A 13,616-nucleotide genomic window follows, 5' to 3' on the forward strand; every position below is an offset into this window, starting at 1 on the left:
ATCCATCCTCTAGCTGTGTTAGCCAACTCTTCAATGTAACACTTTATTTGAAGGACAAAAAACCAGTTTCAAAATTCAGGATAGGTGCAGAGACCTATACCTGCAGGATTAGGAGGCAGAATGTAGACTCAACACAGAAGTGAACTGCAAAAACAATTTAATTAATTTCAAGCAGAGCCAGCAATGGGAAGAAAAATGAAACATTTGCTTCACCAGGGTCAGGCTTTTTCTCAGCCTGTTCAAACAATGACTAATAATTAGACTTCCTGAATCCTCAGATGAAGGGAGGCCTCAGGCTCTCTTTAGGTTAACAATAGTGAGCCATTTAAGGGGAGATGGGGACAGGGCTGAAGATTCCTGCTTTCTGGCCTTAGGGAATGTGTTTTTGAGTCTCCAATTGTCAAATTTGAAGGCCATTCTTCTATCTCTGCAAGTCCATTTTCCTTTCTTGATTCTCCACACTATTGGAATTGGCTCAGTGCAAATCCCCACTATAGGGAGAGAGGCAGGGCCCTTTCTCTGCTGCCTCCATGCAACTGAGTGAGTTAGGAACCTGGCTCTGCCCTCTTGGCTCTGGGGCCCTAGGCTGCCTGAGAAGTGGGACAGAGACTGGCTGCCTGCTCTGTGGCTGTGTGAAGGCAATGCTGGCACCGGGCACACTGCAGAAGGCCTCAGCCCTGGAAAGTGATCCCTTCTTTCCTCCTGAGATCCATGGCCAATTTCATCCATCCATCCATCCATCCATCCATCCATCCATCCATCCATCCATCCATCCATCTATCTATCTCCATTTGGCAATCCTGGGGTTTAACTCATGGCCTGGGCACTGTCTTCGAGATTCTTTTGCTCAACTAGCACTCAACACCAATTCTGGCTTTTTCTGTTTATGTGGTACTGAGGAATTGAACCCAGGGCTTCATGCATGCTAGGCAAGCACTCTACCACTAAGCCACATTCCCAGCCCCCTCATTTTTTTTTAATAGTTGTTTTTAAGTAGTATGCTAACATTTTACATCCCCAAGTTTAATTTTCTGAATACTGGTTATTTCTACTAACCCTGAACTTCTCTTCCCATGCCTGATTTGTGACTGTTCCTGCCTTTGCCTCATAAAAAATGTAAATAAAGACTGCTGAGAGCTTAAGTGTACCATCATGTAAGGATACAGGCCTGTAACACTGGAAGAGAAAAGCATTGGACCTGAAATGAAGATAATGATGCAGGATGAAGAATGACCATTACTGAAAAATAAATCAGTGAATAAAACCAGAAACATTGTATACCTTCTGTTTGCACTCAGGGAGGTAATACATACATAACTAGGTAGTTCACTCATATATGAGTTGACCTTCTCTTCTTTTATTTTTCTGTGGCAGTCCTAGGGCTTAAACTCAGGGCCTGGATGCCGTTCTTGAGCTGCTTTGCTCAAGTCTGATGCTCTACTATTGCCACAGGTCCCATTTCTAGCCATTTGGTAGTTAATGGACATAAGACTCTCACCATCTTTCTTGCCTGGGCTGGCTTTGAACCGTGATCCTCAGATCTCGGGCTCTTGAATAGCTAGGACGCAGGTGTGAGCCACTGGTGTCCAGTATAATTTGTCTATTGTTGCATCATGTGTGCAGTACAATGTTTGGGGCTTGGAGGGTCACCCATTTTGGAATGGTAGTAACATGAAGGAATTTGCAGGCTGTTTATCTTCCTCCTGAACTGTTCAGGGTCTCGGCCTGTAATAACTTCACTATGCCCTACCAGGGAAAAGATTTTGCATGCAAACCATTTGCAGCTCAAGCTGTGCTATACCCAAAAGTATAGCAAATGGAAAGAAACAAAACACTACCCAGATGCTGGTGGCTAATGCCTGTACTCCTAGCTACTCAAGAAGCTGAGATCTGAGGATGGGGTTTGAAGCCAGTCTGGGTGGAAACCTCAGTGAAACATTTACCTCAGAAAGAGCACTAGCCTTGAGCACAAAGAGACTCAGGGACAGCCCCAGGCCCTGAATTCAAGACCCACTACCACCAAAAAAATGCTCCGGGAAAGTACCCTGGCCCAGAGTTCAAGCACCACAACCAATAGCAACAACAACAACAAAAAAGCCTATATGGTCAGTGTGCCCTCATGTGCTCACATGAACCCTGAAAAGCAGGGGACAACAGAACTCAGTCAGATGTGGCAGAAGAGGAAGGAGAGAAGTTCAGCCCTGGGAAGAGTCTGCCATGTTTTGACAAGCTACTCATGGTTCCTGATACAGAGTGCAAGGACAGGAGAGGCCTCTAGAAACTATGGGTAGCCTAAGCTGCAAGCCAACTTTGTGAGCCTCCCTCTCCCCCCCCCATCCCCCCCGCCGCCCATTCACCCACAGGGAACCAGAATCAGCAAGCAACTTGACTGAGCTAGGATTTCGCCCCCAACCTCCATATATGCTCTTTGAATATTATCACTGGTACAAGTGAATAACATACTAGCTACCTGGCACACCCACAAGAGAAATACTACCTTTCTGGATGCAAAGAGGGGTCCTTCTCTCAACTGAATTCTTTTTTGAGGAGGGGGGATTGGTTGTGGGGCTTGAATCCTGGGCATGGGCCCTGTCCCTGGGCTCTTTAGCTCAAGGCTAGCACTCTACCACTTGAGCCACAGCACCATTTCTGGGCTTCTTTTTTTATGTGGTACTGAGGAATCAAACTCAGGGCTTCATGCATGCAAGGCAAGCACTCTACCCCAAGCCACATTCCCAGCCCCAGGTCCTATTTTGAACACAACAGTACTCTTACAGGTCTACCAAAGGATTATATCTTCAAATTCTAGCACTATACTATGATCTGCCTCACCAAAAAAATTGAAATTGGAGAGAAAGAGTATTCTCTGATAACATATGTTTACAAGGTATCACTAAAGCCACATTCTGTCAGGACTATTAATCAGCAAACATTTTATACTTCATTCCCAATTAACAAATACATACAACTGATGATAGGAGGATTGTGGCTTGATACCAGTCCAAGCAGAAAAATGTTCATGAGAATCTTCCATCAAAGACCAAGCTGGGCACGATGGCACATACTTCTTAGAGGTGACATGGGAAGGGTAGCTGGGATCATGGACCGAAGCCAGTTTGAGCAAAAAGCACAATACCATAGCTGACGAGTATATGGGAACAGAGAAAAGAAACAGAATAGGAGGAAAGGAAAAAGGGCTAGATACATTGGTGAGGTGGTAGTGCACTTGCCTAGCAAGCAAAGGGCACTTGTCTAGCAAGGATGAATCCCCGAGTTCAAACTCTACTATCATCAAAGAGCAAAATAACCAAAAAACAAAAAAATCCAGCTGGGCACCAATGGCTCAAACCCATCATCATCTTGGCTATTCAGGAGGCTGAGATCTGAGGATTGCAATTCAAAGCCAGCCTGGGAAGGAAACTCCATAAGTCTCTTATTTCCAATAAAATACTCTAAAAAGCTGGAAATGGCACTATGGCTCAAGTAGTAGAGTGCTCACCTTGAGCAAAAGTAGCTGAGGGACAGTGCCTAGGCCCCAAGTTCAAGCCCCAGGCCTGGCAAAAATAAATCAAATCGGTTTCAGAACACAAGGAAGTTTTTATCCAAGATGTCTTGGTCATTATGTTGTTGATATAGATCTATGCATTTCAAAATAGTATTAAAGGAGAAGAAGGGCCCTGTGTCAACTCTCTGGTAAAGGGATCAAACCCCAATTAAATACCAACTTGACAAGAATACCCCCAAGTTCAAACAAGGAGATGCAATATTGACTCCAATTTCTAGTTGCTGTGGACATATATATATATATATATATATATATATATATATATATAATATGTATACATATATATATTATATATATATAATGTTATATATTATATATTATGAAAAATATACCAAAGAAAATTAATAAATAACTTCTTCCTATATAAGTTTTGTTTTGTCATTTGTGGGCCTTCAACTCAAGGCCTTGGTGCCATCCTGAGCTCTTTTGCTCAAGGCTAGAGCTCCACCACTTGAGCCATAACACAGCTTCCAATTTTGAGTGCTTCATTGAAGGTAAATGTCTTAAGGGGACTTTTCTGCTTGGGCTGGCTTCAAACATTAATTCTCAAGTCTCAGACTCCCGAATACTAGGATTATAGGTGTGATCCATAGGCACATGGGTGCTTGATGATTTTGCTAAAATGTGGGATTCAAAAAAAGGAATCACAGGATTTCTTTCACACACATCCTAGCTATTCAGGAAGATGAGATCCGGAGGATTGTGGTTCAAAGCCAAATCATGTAGAAAAGCCCACAAGACTCCATCTCCAAAATAAGCAACAAAAATGCCAACTGGAGACCCAGCTCAAGGGATAGAGTCCCAGCCAAGTAACTAAGCTGAGCAAATACAAGGTTAAGTGCAAACTCTTGAACTATTCTTTAAAACAAACAAACAAATAAAAAAAAAAAATACAGGCCATTACAGCCAGATGGCTCACGCCTGTAATCCTAGCTCCTCAGGAGGCTGACATGTAGAGAATCCCAGTTTGAATTCAGCTGCAGCAGGATTTTTATTTCTAATGGAACAAAGAGAAAGCCAGAAGTGGGGCTGTGGCTCAAAGGTAGAACAAAAGGAGGTCAGGGACAGTGCCTAGGCCTAGAGTTCAAGCCCCAGAATCTGCCAAATAAAAAGGAAAAAAAAAGAAAACCAGTAATTCCATGTCTTTTTTTATCTATGGATGTATTTCTACTGATGAAGCTCCAGAATAGGTATGATGAAAGGCACCTAGCTAGGAAAATCAATATAATGATTTTAAATCCCAGCATTGCCAAATATATATAAGTGGAGTAAGTAGCCAATTTTTACCTGATTTGTTTTTTGTGTGTGAAAGTCTGGGGCCTTAGGTATAATATTATATATACATATGTATATATGTATATACATATAGGCATATATAGGTATATATTATATATAGGTGTATATTATAAATATATATATAAATATTATTTTTGCCAGTACTGGGGCTTGAATTTAGACTCTGGTAACTGGGCTTGAATTTCTTTTGTTCAAGGACAGTGAGCTCCCACTTCACCTACAATGCAACCAAGTTACCCAGCTCCTGAGTTCAAATCCCAGGGATGGCAGAATAATGGCAGGAATTCCAAGCCAGGGCCTTAATTAATTGATTGGTTGATTGATTGATTAGCTAAGCACAGGGCTTGAACTCAGGTTGTGGCAACTCTCCCTCAGCTTGGATTACCCTAGGTTGGAGCGCAACCTCGACCCTCAGCCAATCCTGGTATCCTAGGACCCAAGTTCAACTCCCAGCCCGACCAAAAACAAAACAAAACAAAACAGGGAATTACAAAAGCAGAAAGTTCCAGACAGAGATTTTACATTCTTTTTCTTTGCATTGTGACCGGGCCTGAATGTTACAGCCTGGAAGGTGTACATGACCTTTCACTGCTGAAGGCTGGCCACCTACTAGTGAAGCCATAGCTGAACCCAGCATTTGAGTCCCTCAATTCGAATACCAGGACTGGCACAAACAAATGGTGGGAGATCCTAAAAACCCATTGCTATAATCTATGAAGGCTAATGGAAAGTTACAAAGTAATAATTAAATTAATAGTTAATGATTCTATTATTAAATTACACAATTATACACAATAATTATAGAACATTGACTGATTTTTAATCAGTACTTTAAGTATTAAACCATGATACTTAATTAAATGGAGGAATACTTTATTAGTTAATAATTGGTAGTAATATATAATTTACTAATATATAGACATCTCTCATTCTATATATATACTATAATCTACATATAGATATCTCTACCTATATATTATATATATATGTATTTACGGCAATGTACATATTTATTTATTTTTATATTGACCACTCCTGGGGCTTGATCTCAAGTCCTTGGAACTACCCAACAGCTTAATTTGCTGGAGGCTAGTGCACTACCACTGACCCATTAATGAACTGGGGATTCTAGGCACTGAGTTAAAATCCCAACACTGCCAAAAATTTACAGGTGGAGTAAGAAGCCAATTTTTACCTTTTTTTATAACTGTCTTGGATCTTACGTATAATATATAATATATATGTATATATGTAAATGTATATTATATATTATAAATGTATATAAACATTATTTTTGCCAATCCTGGGGCTTGAACTCAAGCCCTGGAAATCGGGCCTGAATTTCTTTTCTTCAAGGACAGTGAGCTCGCAATTCCCCCACAGTGCAAATGAGTTATGCAGCCCTGAGTTCAAATCCCGGGGATGGCAGAATAAAATGGCACGAGTTCCAAGCAAGAGCCTGTTTGTTTTTTTTTTTTGTTGTTGTTGTTTTACCAGGCACGGGGCTTGAACTCAGGCCATTACAACTCTGCCTCAGCTTCCATAACCCAAGCCTGGGGCACAACCTCTTGACCCACAGCTGAATATGGTATCCTAGGACCGGAGCCAGTCTCAGATTCAGACACTCTTTTAATAAATTACCTTGGCATGTTACATCACTACACATTCCTACCTGCTGTTCTTGCTCTGCTCTGAGTCTTCTTCATACATGATCTTCATTTTTTCAGTAACTCAATGGTGTCAAACACCATTTCCTTTCCTCCTAGGTATATTAATAATAAATAGGTTTACAGGCTTGAGTACAGTGCTTTTACTTTATTGGGCTTTTTACTCAGAGCTTTACACTGTTTGTCATACTTGCTTGGCTGGTGCTTTACTAATTGGACCACACTTCCTGGGCCAAAGGGGTGAAATCTCAAAGACTTTCTTGTCCAGTCTGGCTTTGAACTGGGATCCTCAATATGCCAGCCTCCTGAATAGCTATGGTTAGAGGAACGATCTCCTATTTGAGGTTAGGTTGAACCTCATAGCAAGATCTAGTCTCTACAAACAAGCAAATGAAGAAGAAAGGATGAAGAGGAGTAAAGGGAAGAGAAGGAGGAAATAAAAGGAGTAGGAAAGGAGGAGAAGGAAGAGGAGGAGGAAGAGGGAAGGGGAGGAAAACAAGAACAGTCCATAGAGCTGTCTAATAGGACATAGCTGCAATCTTCCACTGCTTAATTTTGGAAATGCTATTCCATGACTTTGCCACATTTTTATTGACCAACTAGTGTCATGCTAGATCAAGTCCATGCTCAAATATAAAACACATATACCCATATAAACACAAGAAGATGTATTAGCAATAGCACCTAATTCCACTTGCTCAGTATAAACAAACCATTTAATTATCAAAACAAGAAAAACATCTTCCAGACAATTTTAAGGTCTGCATTATAGAAGAAAATGTTTAAGCAATATAGACCAGTGAGTTATCCTCCCATTCTGAGGTGGGGATACAAAAACCTAAGTAAACTAGTAATCAAAGAAGACTAGCATTTGCCTTTTCCTTGGTGCTCTGATTGGTTCTCACACTGGTGTACTGTTTGGGTGGAGCTGTCTGCATCAGGCACCTCTTCTTAGAATCCAACATGCTTGGCTTGAATAGTGACTTCATAGATATGTGTGGCCAAGAGCTACACATGACACCCTTTTCATTTCTCTTTCAGTAGTTTTTGAGGATCTAGAAACCACTGGAAAAAAGTGTTTCCCCAATTTTCAGAAGTTTTGAATCCCTTGTCCTGAGCAATGAAGGGGATGTGCCAAGTTGGGATGGTGACCTGGGGGAAGGGTACTTAGGACTAGTGGTCAGTTGTTGAATTATTTCTTGTACATATTTTTAATTATTGTTTCCATGCTAATTCTTTTATTTTTTTTCAAAATTGAAGGTCAGGGAAATGTGTTTCCATTTGCTATCTAATAATGGCTAAATCTAACCCCATTTCCTGGGGACCCACTCTATGCAGAGGAGGACAGCAAACAGTGCCTTGTCCCAGTCTATGGTGTTTTCTCACATTGTTTGTAGCACTTGTGTTTCATTGTTGCTAGTGCTTCTGTAAATTAATGTTACTATGGCCAATAAAGTTTCTACTTAATTCCCACAATTTTATGTACTTGGTCCTTAACTTCTCTCATGAATTAAGGAAGGCCGATTCTCACTTTAAATTGTAGACAGAAACATTGCTTATACATAAATGGGAATGGATTCTTTCAGGAAACATTTTTGTCATTTCTGATGTGTTTGTTCATTTGTTTCAGTTTATGTGGGAGAGAACTCAATCCTCCTGGAAAAATAGAAACTTAAAGGACCCCCATGAACAGTTATTCCTTTTAGAGAAATCCATTGCTAGATGATGCTATGTATGCATTATGTTCTCTTCTTCAGAGGTTTTCTTTCTGTAATGGGGTTATTTCAAGCAAATGAGAACATGTTTTGAGTAACCTGTATATTCCCTGGTGTCTTTAGCCTCTTGATACTCTCAGGTCAGATGAATTCTGCAAATAGATCATGACAATATTGCATTCCTTTGATTAGATCTTTTGTTAGAGGTTGTACCAGTGCATTGGGACAAAGTATAATTCCACAAAAACAGTCTCCTCCCAGAATTGTGGTCCCCCCTTTTTTTTTACCCCATTCTGTAGCTCATGTTGCATCATCCTACATGTAATGTGGGGCATATTGACCTATGTCTAGTTGTGGTATCAGAGTATTACATTTGGTAGTTCACCTAATTGCTTTTTTGGCAGGCTGGTCTCCATGTAAGAGAAGTCTTCAACTTACAGTGGTGCAGACAAAGTACAGTTGCCACATTTCTAGGCATGACCATAGCTTCTGCTCATATCAGGGCTTCTTTGGCTTAGTAGATGTTTTCTGAGGACCCACATAGTTGTGCCTTACACCTTGGGGTATGTAAGTGAAAAATTTCCCAGTCTCTGGCCTAGAATTGAAGATTGAAATTGGGGCTATGTTCATTTTACAATATGCTAACTGCTAATTCTGCTTCTGTAAACCTGCTTGGACTCTTCCCCTCCCAGAAATAAGTTAAAAAGTTACAAAGTCCAGATGTAGGCCCAGGGACAAGGTCTGCAAACATAGATAAAGAACAAAAGAGTATGTTCTTCTAAATTCCTGTTTAGAAACTCTCAGCAAGGGGCTCAAGACAAGGACCATCTGGCGAGCCCAGCAAACTAAGTCAAATGTCAACCAATCACGAGCCTGTAACTATGTGGACTCCCCCCCAGGGAAGCCTCCCCCTAGAGAGCCAACCAGTTTACGACTAGTGTTACAAGACTTCCCACACAACAAAATGATTGCTGGAGTATATGATAAGTTTTAACCTGAGCCAATCCTGGGGAGCCTGGGGTCTTATGCTAATCCTGTGGTTTTTGTCTTTAAAAGTGCCTGTAACCACTGCTCGGGGCTTCCAGTCTGCCTTGGACAGGGAGCCCGTTTGCGCAAACGCCTAATAAACTCCTCTTGCTTATTGCATCTGCTGGTTTGGAGTCTTGGTTCTTGGGGTGCCCTCCCGTTGAAGAAAGCATCCCAGTGAGTCTGGGGTCTTTCAGAATGAGACTGGCTGGTGTCTAAATATTTGGATACCTTGGTAGATATAAAAGTCACTGCGTGCGTATCTGGGTCTTTTGTGACAACTTGTAACTTTGTTGGCCAAGCTCTTTCATAATGGCAACAAGACAGTTTTGTCTAATTTCAAAGCATGGAAGTCTGTAGTTAGAGTTGAATTAAGCACATTGGTTGAATTTTTAGAATGTGGTCCAATGATTTTTCAACAACATAGTATCCTTGCTTAGATATTGGAATCTTGCAATCAAATATAAATTATCATTGTTTTCCATATGAAAGGAAAGAGAATTGGAAAGGGGCTTAGAGGTAGAGTTGCCTAGCAGGCATGAAGCTCTGGGTTCAATTCCTCAGTACGTTCCTCATGAAGAGAAAAAGCTGGAAGTGGCACTGTGACTCAAGTGGTAGAGTGCTAGCCTAGAGTAAAAGAAGCTTGGGGACAGTTCCCAGCCTCAGTTCCTCAGTACTGACAAGAACCATGGCAGGTCCACATTCCTTTTACTACAGTTTACTAAGGGATTGTAGACTTTCCGGCAGTTAGATTGGCATGCCTACCTAATAGAATCTTTCTAGAAGGCTAGAAAGGAAAAACATAGGTGGGTGCTGCTAGCTCACACTTGTAATCCTAGCTACTCAGGAAGCTAAGATCTGAGGATATTGGTTCTAAGCCAGTCTAGTGGCAGACTTTTATCTGAAAATAACCACCAATAAAGCCAGAAGCAGAGCTGTGACTGTCCTACAGTAGAGCACTAACTTTTAGAAAACAAGCTCAAAGGTAGCACACAAGCCCTGAGTCTATTTTCTGAGACTTGCACAAAAGAAAACAAAACAAAAAATCAACTATAAAAACTACCTGCCTCTCCAACACAGAACTGGGCAGGTCAGTTGACTGGGTTGGCCCATGGGGAGTGTAGTTGTTGCTGGTGCTGCTACTGCTGCTGGAGCAGGGGGAGGCTTGCTGCCCTCAGTCTTCCACTCTGTGTCAGTAATGCTGGGTCTCCAGAGAGGCAGGAGAGACACATGAACCTGGTGCCTTTCCTGCCACCCTCCTCCTGCTGCTGCTCAGCATGCAGGAAGATTGCAGGGTGGTGCCCAGGAGCACTGGCTGTCTTGACCTAAACATTTTGGAAGGAATGGTATGCAGTCAAGGAGCAAGGCCCTGGTCTTGCTGCTCATTGAGCATGCTGTACGTTGCCCTCTCATTATTAAATGTTCTGACAGGGCTGCCTGAACCTCCCCTAGGTTAACATGATGGGCAGGATAGTGGGATCTGGTTGGTTCAGAACAGGCTGGCTGGGGCTTGGTGATGCTGCCTTAGTTTGCTTTAGCTAGGGATGGCACATCACTTGCCTGACTGAGGGCCTCTTCTTAAGATCCTCTGTAATAAGGTAGGCTAACACTCCTAGCAGTTCAGGGAAAAAGCATTTTTGTATTTTAAAGTTGCTGCCTAAAACCTGCTTTTTGAGTATAATCCATGACCTGACTTTATAGGGCAGGTCACCATGACCATGTAATACAGCAGCACCTCAGGCCCCAAACATCCAACTTGGGGCCCTGGTAGCTCTGCTGCTTGAACATCTTGGGGCCCAACAGGCCAGAGTCCTGTACTCCCTGTCCAGCTCCTGCCCAGGCAGAAACCATATACTCAGCCCAAAGGCACATAACTTGGTTGTGCCCCTGCAATCTAGCAGGATATTTTCTGCCTTGATATCCCTGTATGCATTGCCATTGTTGTGGCAGTATTTGACTGCCCTCAAGATCTGCCTAAACAGAGGCCTGGCCTCCTCCTTCTCCAGCCTGTCCACCTTTTGCAGTGGTCCACTAGGTCTCCTCTGTCTAGGTACTCCATCACCAAGTACAATCACTCCTCTGTTTCTACCACCTCAGATAGCTTAACGATTTTCAGGTGCTTCACAGACTTGAAAATGTCCAATGCCATGGCAAAGAAGGGGCTGTCCCATTTGTCCAGGAACTTCACGGCCACTAGGGTATCTGTGGGAAGTTGCTTAGCCAATTTGACAGGGGCAAAGCCCCCCTCACGGATGGTCCTCTGCACACAGTAGTGAGCCCTGAGGAGCTCCTCCTCTGAGGAACTAGCCTCAAAGCCCTGCAGGGACCTCGCCTCTCTACTCTTACTAGTCATCCTCCACAGCATCCTAGTGATGCTGTCTAGGGAGAAAATAAATGAACAAATAAAGAAAACAAAACCAAATATAATCAAATATAACAAAGCAGAACAAAATACAATAAAATGGAACAAAATGGAAAAAATGTAATAAAATACAATGAAATATAATGAAATAAAATATACAAATATATAATGTATATAATATATGGTATAGAATATAGAGTATATAGAATAATTTAAACAAAGTCTATAACTATTATCAACATTAAAATATAAATACATAATACATGAATAAAATATAACTACTAATAAATATCTATCAGGAAACAAAATCTAATGTGTAAATATAGAAAGAATGAATAATGAAAATGCCTATATGCTACCTTATTGAAAACAACAAAAGTCCAAAAGTCAAAGCCAAATCACAATCCAAATCCACAAACCCCAAATCAAAGCCAGATCAACAAACCAAATCCACAAACCTGAGAAATCACCATGCAACCAACCAACTGAACTCCAACCTCTCAACTACCTATGAGGGTCCACCCATTACCACCCACTATATATAAAACCATGGCTATTGTTACCTCATAATGATGTCTATGATGTCAGAGCCACCAAGTTACTGACCTAGAGGACACTTTTTAGATGCATTTGCCTGGACTGGCCTTGCACTCAGGGCCTGGGCACTGTCCCTTAGCACTGTCCCTCAAACTTAATGCTCTACCAGTTGGGCTACAGCCCAAATTCTATCTTTTTGGTGGAGATTATGGGCTCAGGGACTTCCAGTCCAGGTTGCCTTTGTATTGGCATCCTTACATGTCAGCCTCCTGCTTAGCTGGAAGCCTGAAGCTTGTAAGACACTTTGAGTTAACTATAATTTGATTGCAGTCTAGCTTTCTTAGTTGGTTATATAGATTGATATAGAATATTTCTGTCAATTGGAATCGAGTGTGGGTACTCCTATCTATCATTCTAGCTGCTTGTAGGATTAGAATAGGAAAGTGCAGTTGGAATCCAGCCTGGCTAAAATAGTTCATGAGATTTCGTAGCAAGGGAAGAAGCTGGCATCCTGGTGCATTCCTCTCATCCAGCTAAGCTGAAAAGTGAAAATAGGATGGGAATCAGGCTCTGCTTACAACAAAAGCAAGTCCCTTTCTCAAACACTTTACCAAAACCCACACCTGTCCTATTCTGCCTTATGCATATTGTTTCTGCTTTCATACTGCCATTGCTGTTAGAATGACTACACAAGAGCTATTTTGAATGTTACCCTTTTCATTCATTCAGTCCAGATGAAAGTCAATCACACGTATGATATACCATTTAGAACACACTCGGGTTTATTTTTTTTCTACATTTTCTACCTAGCTGACCCAAAGGCATCCTTCACACTTTCCTAGAAGCTTATTAGTTTCCTTATCAAAAACAAGGGCATCCACGGCTCAAACCTATAATCCTAGCATGTTATTAGTCTGGCCAGCTGACAATCGCTCTTTCAGCCAGTCCAGGTAGGAAAAGCCAGGGGACTCATAGGTCTTGAACTGTCACTGGCTCAGAGTGGAAGACTGTTGGCCTTGAGTAAACTGCTCTAAGACAGAGTTCTGGACCTGAGGTCAAGAGAAAGGACCCACCCCAAAAAATCCAAGGGAACCCAGAGAGAGATGTAGTTCAATAGGTTCAGCCTTAAACACACTAATTACCAAACCCCAAACTTTGTCAACAGTAGGGTGACCAGCATACAGGGCCTTCAGAAATGAATAATGCAATGTTTTCAGACAGATTGAGGAATATATTTTTACCTATCAATTTGCCCTGAAAAAAAATGGGATGCTCATAGTGAATTCCAGGTTGTTTAGAGCTTTTCCTTTGAGGTATGAGAAAAGAAGACTCTGGCAAAGTTATGGTAATGAATGTTTCAGCAAAATGGGCCTCTTTTTCTTTGCTACATAAAAAAGCAACTCATCATCCAAACCCATAGACAGTAGTGTATTAAGATGCCAGTTGCA

This window comes from Dipodomys spectabilis, unplaced genomic scaffold (genome assembly GCF_019054845.1).
Source record: "Dipodomys spectabilis isolate Male_0828 unplaced genomic scaffold, ASM1905484v1 ptg000039l, whole genome shotgun sequence".
Lineage (NCBI taxonomy): Eukaryota > Metazoa > Chordata > Mammalia > Rodentia > Heteromyidae > Dipodomys > Dipodomys spectabilis.